Source organism: Eretmochelys imbricata, chromosome 16 (genome assembly GCF_965152235.1).
Source record: "Eretmochelys imbricata isolate rEreImb1 chromosome 16, rEreImb1.hap1, whole genome shotgun sequence".
Taxonomy (NCBI): domain Eukaryota; kingdom Metazoa; phylum Chordata; order Testudines; family Cheloniidae; genus Eretmochelys; species Eretmochelys imbricata.
The window spans coordinates 5,614,063-5,623,469 of NC_135587.1; positions in this window are offsets into that span (position 1 = coordinate 5,614,063).

Below are 9,407 nucleotides of genomic sequence, written 5' to 3' on the forward strand. Positions count from 1 at the left end.
AAGCAAGTCTTTGAACTTTTACATGGAGTCCCAGTAGCGACTGCTGGTTTGCAGCTCTGAGTTGTAACCCCCCGGTAAGAACATAAGAACATAAGAATGGCCATACTGGGTCAGACCAAAGGTCCATCTAGCCCAGTATCCTGTCTACCGATAGTGGCCAATGCCAGTTGCCCCAGAGGGCGTGAACCTAACAGGTAATGATCTCTGCCTGCCACCCATCTCCACCCTCTGATAAACAGAGGCTAGGGACACCATTCCTTACCCATCCTGGCTAATAGCCATTAATGGACTTAACCTGCATGAATTTATCCAGTTCTCTTTTAAACCCTGTTATAGTCCTAGCCTTCACAACCTCCTCAGGCAAGGAGTTCCACAGGTTGACTGTGCGCTGAGTGAAGAAGAACTTCCTTTTATTTGTTTTAAACCTGCTACCCATTAATTTCATTTGGTGACCCCTAGTTCTTATATTATGGGAACAAGTAAATAACTTCTCTTTAATCACTTTCTCCACACCACTCATAATTTTATATACCTCTATCATATCCCGCTTTAGTCTCCTCTTTTCCAAGCTGAAAAGTCCTAGCCTCTTTAAACTTTCTTCGTATGGGACCCGTTCCAAACCCCTAATCATTTTAGTTGCCCTTTTCTGAACCTTTTCGAATGCCAGTATATCTTTTTTGAGATGAGGGGACCACATCTGTACGCAGTATTCAAGATGTGGGCGTACCATGGATTTATATAAAGGCAATAAGATATTCTCCGTCTTATTCTTTATCCCTTTTTTAATGATTCCTAACATCCCATTTGCTTTTTTGGCTGCTGCTGCACACTGCATGGACGTCTTTATAGAACTATCCACGATGACTCCAAGATCTTTCTCCTGATTAGTTGTAGCTAAATTAGCCCCATCATATTGTATGTATAGTTGGGGTTATTTTTTCCAATGTGCATTACTTTACATTTATCCACATTAAATTTCATTTGCCATTTTGTTGCCTAATCACTTAGCTTTGTGAGATCTTTCTGAAGATCTTCACAGTCTGCTTTGGTCTTAACTATCTTGAGCAGTTTAGTATCGTCTGCAAACTTTGCCACCTCACTGTTTACCTCTTTCTCCAGATCATTTATGAATAGGTTGAATAGGATTGGTCCTAGGACTGACCCGTGGGGAACACCACTAGTTACCCCTCTCCATTTACCATTTATTTACCATTTATTCCTACCCTTTGTTCCCTGTCTTTTAACCAGTTCTCAATCCATAAAAGGATCTTCCCTCTTATCCCATGGCAACTTAATTTACATAAGAGCCTTTGGTGAGGGACCTTGTCAAAGGCTTTCTGAAAATCTAAGTATACTATGTCCACTGGCTCCCCTTTGTCCACATGTTTGTTGACCCCCTCAAAGAACTCTAATAGATCAGTAAGACACGATCTCCCTTTACAGAAACCATGCTGACTTTTGCCCAACAATTTATGTTCTTCTATGTGTCTGACAATTTTATTCTTTACTATTGTTTCAACTAATTTGCCCGGTACTGACGTTAGATTTACCGGTCTGTAATTGCCAGGATCACCTCTAGAGCCCTTCTTAAATATTGGCGTTACATTAGCTATCTTCCAGTCATTGGGTACAGTAGCTGATTTAAAGGTCAGGTTACAAACTATAGTTAATAGTTCCGCAATTTCACATTTGAGTTCCTTCAGAACTCTTGGGTGAATGCCATCTGATCCCGGTGACTTGTTCCTGTTAAGTTTCTCAATTAATTCCAAAACCTCCTCTAGTGACACTTCAATCTGTGACAATTCCTAAGATTTGTCACCTACAAAAGACAGCTCAGGTTTGGGAATCTCCCTAACATCCTCAGCCGTGAAGACTGAAGCAAAGAATTCATTTAGTTTCTCCGAAATGACTTTATCATCTTTAAGTGCTCCTTTCGTATCTTGATCATCCAGGGGCCCCACTGGTTGTTTAGCAGGCTTCCTGCTTCTGATGTCCTTAAAAAACATTTTGTTATTACCTTTGAGTTTTGGGCTAGCTGTTCTTCAAACTCCTTTTTGGCTTTCCTTATTACATTTTTACATTTAATTTGGCAGTGCTTATGCTCTTTTCTATATACCTCACTAGGATTTGAATTCTACTTTTTAAAAGATGCCTTTTTATCTCTGTCATAAATATAAAGGGAAGGGTAAATCCCTTTGAAATCCCTCCTGGCCAGGGGAAAGCTCCTCTCACCTGTAAAGGGTTAAGAAGCTAAAGGTAACCTCGCTGGCACCTGACCAAAATGACCAATGAGGAGACAAGATACTTTCAAAAGCTGGGAGGAGGGAGAGAAACAAAGGGTCTGGGTCTGTCTATATGCTGGTCTTGGCCGGGGATAGACCAGGAATGGAGTCTTAGAACTTTTAGTAAGTAATCTAGCTAGGTATGTGTTAGATTATGATTTCTTTAAATGGCTGAGAAAAGAATTGTGCTGAATAGAATAACTATTTCTGTCTGTGTATCTTTTTTGTAACTTAAGGTTTTGCCTAGAGGGGTTCTCTATGTTTTTGAATCTAATTACCCTGTAAGATATCTACCATCCTGATTTTACAGGGGGGATTTCTTTATTTCTATTTACTTCTATTTTTTATTAAAAGCCTTCTTGTAAAAAAACTGAATGCTTTTTCATTGTTCTCAGATCCAAGGGTTTGGGTCTGTGGTCACCTATGCAAATTGGTGAGGCTTTTTATCCAACATTTCCCAGGAAAGGGGGGGTGCAAGTGTTGGGAGGATTGTTCATTGTTCTTAAGATCCAAGGGTCTGGGTCTGTAGTCACCTAGGCAAATTGGTGAGGCTTTTTACCAAACCTTGTCCAGGAAGTGGGGTGCAAGGTTTTGGGAAGTATTTTGGGGGGAAGGACGCGTCCAAACAGCTCTTCCCCAGTAACCAGTATTAGTTTGGTGGTGGTAGCGGCCAGTCCAAGGACAACGGGGGGAATATTTTGTACCTTGGGGAAGTTTTGACCTAAGCTAGTAAAGATAAGCTTAGGAGGTTTTTCATGCAGGTCCCCACATCTGTACCCTAGAGTTCAGAGTGGGGGAGGAACCTTTACATGGTGGCATAGTGGTGGGATTAACCTGAAATCATTTTGAGATCCAGTTGAGATTTTTTGAACTAGAAATACAGATTTTAAAAAGGAATTTTTTTTTTTCCTGTGGAAAGGAAGTCCAGAAAGCAGCTTTGAAACTGAAAGCAGCTTGGCTTTTCTCTGCTTTGTGGCCAAGCAGAGACAAAAGGGGATTATCTTTGTGAATTGCAGGTTTTCTTTGCCTGGAGGCAGGGTACTTAACTCCTGCAGGGAAATTCACAGTCTTCCAACCCAGAGTTTTATTTTCTTTTCTTCCTAAAAGTAAATAGGGGGGGTGTGCTCTACCCATTTGCCTGGAGACAAAAGTGGCAGGGGTTTTTTTTTAGGATTTTGATTTTTTTTTGTTTTACAAGGAGCACAGGTTTGAAAGGGATTTTTTTTTTCTTTGGGCTGGGTAAGCAGGTTTCCAAGTAGTTGGAGGTTTTTTGCTTTAATTTGGGCCCAGAGCAGAGACAAGGGAATTGTCTTTTTCTGTAGGCTGACAATCACTATCAGAGAATAGGTATTCTATTCCAGCACAGCAAAATTTTACAGCCAAGTTTTGATTGTTTATTTCTAAACCTCGGGTGTAAAGTTAGTTAAAAACAGAGAGGTTAGAATGACCAAATCCTCAGCTCGACTACAGCTGGAATTAGCCAAATTTCAGGCTGAGGAAAGACAAAGGGAACATGAAAGACAGATAGAACTCATGCGGCTGAAAAAGGAACAAGAAAGGGAGGCAGAACAACACCAAGCGGCTGCTCACAGGAGAGCTATGGAAGCGAGGGACAAAGAACTGGAGGAGAAGGAAAAAGAGAGGAAGTATGTGGAGCAGATGGAGAAGATAAAGGCTCAGCAGAATATCCCAACAAACCTTAGTAATCCTTCTCCAAGTACCACTTCCCATCCCAGAAAGTTCCCCACCTACAAGGCAGGCGATGATACTGAGGCCTTCCTAGAAAACTTCGAAAGGGCCTGCCTTGGGTACAACATCTCTACTGACCAATACATGGTAGAGCTGAGGCCGCAGTTCAGTGGACCCTTAGCTGAGGTGGCAGCTGAAATGCCTAAAGAACACATGAACAAGTATGAACTGTTTAAATCCAAGGCGAGAGTCAGAATGGGGATAACACCCGAGCAGTCTCGTCGGAGGTTCAGAGCCCTAAGGTGGAAACCAGACATGTCATTTACCCGACATGCCTACCACATTGTGAAACATTGGGATGCCTGGATATCAGGAGCAAGTGTTGAATCTCCAGTAAATTTGCCCTTCCTAATGCAAATGGAACAATTCTTAGAGGGTGTTCCTGAGGAAATAGAAAGATACATCCTAGATGGGAAACCCAAAACTGTAATTGAGGCAGGAGAGATTGGAGCCAGATGGGTGGAGGTGGCAGAGAAGAAGAAAACTGGTCGCAGTTGGAGCGGAGACCAGAAGGGACCACCCCAGACCACACCCTATTACCGGGGGCCGCCCAAAGCCCCACCTACCTCCCAAAGAACCCTCCAGACCCCTTATCGTCCCACCACCCCGTTCTCCAGCAACCCTCCTCGCCCCAGTGACCCGTCAGCTGGACGATGTTTTAAGTGTAACGAGCTGGGGCATGTAAAGGCCAACTGCCCCAAGAACCCCAACAGATTACAGTTCATTGCACCGGAATCACACCAGAGGTCCACAGGCCCAGATACCTCCCAGATACCCTTGGAGCAGAGGGAAACTGTGAGTGTGGGCGGGAAGAAGGTCACCGCATGGAGGGACACCGGAGCACAAGTGTCAGCTATCCATGCTTCCTTAGTGGACCCCAATTTAATCAACCCAGAGATCCAAGTGACGATTCAACCCTTCAAGTCCAACTCTTTCAATTTGCCTACAGCCAAGTTGCCTGTCCAGTACAAGGGCTGGTCAGGAATGTGGACTTTTGCAGTCTATGATGATTATCCCATCCCCATGCTGTTGGGGGAAGACTTGGCCAATCATGTGAAGCAGGCCAAGAGGGTGGGAATGGTCACCCGCAGCCAGGCTAAACAAGCCGTGAGGCCTAGCTCTGTTCCGGAAACTTCTATCAGGACCCAGTCAGAGGTGATGGACCCGGACCCCAGGCCAATGTCTGCAACAGCAGTAGTGGATCCAGTCCCAGAGACCCAGACGGAACCAGTCCCAGAACCGGAACCAGCCAAACAACCAACACCAGACCCCGTGCCAGCACTGAATCCAGTACTTGCAACCTCAACACCAGAGGGCCCCACTGAACCTGAACTGGCAGCAGCCGATAACCCTACACAAGAGGCTCAGCCGGAGCCTGAATCCCAACATAGTGCACCAGCGGAGAGCGGTTCACAGTCAACAGAAACAGCTCCATCCCCTATATCGCTTCCAGAGGGACCAAGCCTAGGTCCACAATCCAATGAGGAACTGATGTCCCCAGCATCAAGGGAACAGTTCCAGACCGAACAGGAAGCAGATGAAAGACTCCAGAGAGCTTGGACGGCGGCACGGAGCAACCCACCGCCTCTCAGCTCTTCTAATCGATCCAGGTTTGTTGTAGAAAGAGGACTTTTATACAAGGAAACTCTTTCTGGTGGACACCAGGAAGACTGGCATCCTCAGAGACAGTTGGTAGTTCCAACTAAATACCGGGCCAAGCTCTTGAGCTTAGCCCATGATCACCCTAGTGGCCATGCTGGGGTGAACAGGACCAAAGACCGTTTGGGGGGATCATTCCACTGGGAGGGAATGGGCAAGGATGTTTCTACCTATGTCCAGTCTTGTGAGGTGTGCCAAAGAGTGGGAAAACCCCAAGACCAGGTCAAAGCCCCTCTCCAGCCACTCCCCATTATTGAAGTTCCATTTCAGCGAGTAGCTGTGGATATTCTGGGTCCTTTTCCGAAAAAGACACCCAGAGGAAAGCAGTACATACTGACTTTCATGGATTTTGCCACCCGATGGCCGGAAGCAGTAGCTCTAAGCAACACCAGGGCTAAAAGTGTGTGCCAGGCACTAGCTGACATTTTTGCCAGGGTAGGTTGGCCCTCCGACATCCTCACAGATGCAGGGACTAATTTCCTGGCAGGAACTATGAAAAACCTTTGGGAAGCTCATGGGGTAAATCACTTGGTTGCCACTCCTTACCACCATCAAACAAATGGCATGGTGGAGAAGTTTAATGGAACTTTGGGGGCCATGATACGTAAATTCGTAAATGAGCACTCCAATGATTGGGACCTAGTGTTGCAGCAGTTGCTCTTTGCCTACAGAGCTGTACCACATCCCAGTTTAGGGTTTTCCCCATTTGAACTTGTATATGGCCGTGAGGTTAAGGGGCCATTGCAGTTGGTGAAGCAGCAATGGGAGGGATTTACACCTTCTCCAGGAACTAACATTCTGGACTTTGTAACCAACCTACAAAACACCCTCCGAACCTCTTTAGCCCTTGCTAGAGAAAACTTACAGGATGCTCAAAAAGAGCAAAAAGCCTGGTATGATAAACATACCAGAGAGCGTTCCTTCAAAGTAGGAGACCAGGATATGGTCTTAAGGGCGCTCCAGGCCCATAAAATGGAAGCATCGTGGGAAGGGCCATTCACGGTCCAGGAGCGCCTGGGAGCTGTTAATTATCTCATAGCATTCCCCACCTCCAACTGGAAGCCTAAGGTGTACCATATTAATTCTCTAAAGCCCTTTTATTCCAGAGAATTAAAGGTTTGTCAGTTTACAGCCCAGGGAGGAGACGACGCTGAGTGGCCTGAAGGTGTCTACTATGAAGGGAAAAGTGCTGGTGGTGTGGAAGAGGTGAACCTCTCCATGACCCTTGGGCGTATGCAGCGACAGCAGATCCAGGAGCTGTGCACTAGCTACACGCCAACGTTCTCAGCCACCCCAGGACTGACTGAACGGGCATACCACTCCATTGACACAGGTAATGCTCACCCAATTAGGGTCCAACCTTACCGGGTGTCTCCTCAAGCTAGAACTGCTATAGAACGGGAAATCCAGGATATGTTACAGATGGGTGTAATCCGCCCCTCTGAAAGTGCATGGGCATCTCCAGTGGTTCTAGTTCCCAAACCAGATGGGGAAATACGTTTTTGCGTGGAGTACCGTAAGCTAAATGCTGTAACTCGCCCAGACAACTATCCAATGCCACGCACAGATGAACTATTAGAGAAACTGGGACGGGCCCAGTTCATCTCTACCTTGGACTTAACCAAGGGGTACTGGCAGGTACCGCTAGATGAATCTGCCAAGGAAAGGTCAGCCTTCATCACACATCTCGGGCTGTATGAATTTAATGTACTCCCTTTCGGACTGCGAAATGCACCCGCCACTTTCCAAAGACTTGTAGATGGTCTCCTAGCGGGATTAGGAGAATATGCAGTCGCCTACCTTGACGACGTGGCCATATTTTCGGATTCCTGGGCAGACCACCTGGAACATCTACAAAAAGTCCTTGAGCGCATAAGGGAGGCAGGACTAACTGTTAAGGCTAAGAAGTGTCAAATAGGCCTAAACAGAGTGACTTACCTTGGACACCAGGTGGGTCAAGGAACTATCAGCCCCCTACAGGCCAAAGTGGATGCTATCCAAAAGTGGCCTGTCCCAAAGTCAAAGAAACAGGTTCAATCCTTCTTAGGCTTGGCCGGTTATTACAGACGATTTGTACCGCACTACAGCCAAATCGCTGCCCCACTGACAGACCTAACCAAAAAGAAACAGCCAAATGCTGTTCAGTGGACCGAAAAGTGTCAGAAGGCCTTTAACAAGCTTAAAGCGACACTCATGTCTGACCCTGTACTAAGGGCCCCAGACTTTGACAAACCGTTCCTAGTAACCACAGATGCGTCCGAGCGTGGTGTGGGAGCAGTTTTAATGCAGAAAGGACCTGATCAAGAATTCCACCCTGTAGTGTTTCTCAGCAAAAAACTGTCTGAGAGGGAAAGCAACTGGTCAGTCACTGAAAAAGAATGTTATGCCATTGTCTACGCTCTGGAAAAGCTACGCCCATATGTTTGGGGACGGCGTTTCCACCTGCAAACCGACCATGCTGCACTAAAGTGGCTTCACACCGTCAAAGAAACTAACAAAAAACTTCTTCGGTGGAGTTTAGCTCTCCAAGATTTTGATTTCGACATCCAACACATCTCAGGAGCTTCTAACAAAGTGGCTGATGCACTCTCCCGTGAAAGTTTCCCAGAATCAACTGGTTAAAATCGTCCTTGAGATGTGGAAAATATTGTTAGTTTTTATGTACTTGGTAGTATATTTAGAGATGCATGTGTCTTATTAACTCTGTTTTTCCTAGAGCTCCAGGAAGAAATCCCAGCCAGTGTTTCACCCTAGCTGAGATTTGGGGGGCGTGTCATAAATATAAAGGGAAGGGTAAACCCCTTTGAAATCCCTCCTGGCCAGGGGAAAGCTCCTCTCACCTGTAAAGGGTTAAGAAGCTAAAGGTAACCTCGCTGGCACCTGACCAAAATGACCAATGAGGAGACAAGATACTTTCAAAAGCTGGGAGGAGGGAGAGAAACAAAGGGTCTGGGTCTGTCTATATGCTGGTCTTGGCCGGGGATAGACCAGGAATGGAGTCTTACTTACTAAAAGTTCTAATCTAGCTAGGTATGTGTTAGATTATGATTTCTTTAAATGGCTGAGAAAAGAATTGTTCTGAATAGAATAACTATTTCTGTCTGTGTATCTTTTTTGTAACTTAAGGTTTTGCCTAGAGGGGTTCTCTATGTTTTTTAATCTAATTACCCTGTAAGATATCTACCATCCTGATTTTACAGGGGGGATTTCTTTATTTCTATTTACTTCTATTTTTTATTAAAAGTCTTCTTGTAAAAAAACTGAATGCTTTTTCATTGTTCTCAGATCCAAGGGTTTGGGTCTGTGGTCACCTATGCAAATTGGTGAGGCTTTTTATCCAACATTTCCCAGGAAAGGGGGGGTGCAAGTGTTGGGAGGATTGTTCATTGTTCTTAAGATCCAAGGGTCTGGGTCTGTAGTCACCTAAGCAAATTGGTGAGGCTTTTTACCAAACCTTGTCCAGGAAGTGGGGTGCAAGGTTTTGGGAAGTATTTTGGGGGGAAGGACGCGTCCAAACAGCTCTTCCCCAGTAACCAGTATTAGTTTGGTGGTGGTAGCGGCCAGTCCAAGGACAACGGGGGGAATATTTTGTACCTTGGGGAAGTTTTGACCTAAGCTGGTAAAGATAAGCTTAGGAGGTTTTTCTTGCAGGTCCCCACATCTGTACCCTAGAGTTCAGAGTGGGGGAGGAACCTTGACAATCTCTCACTGCTTCTT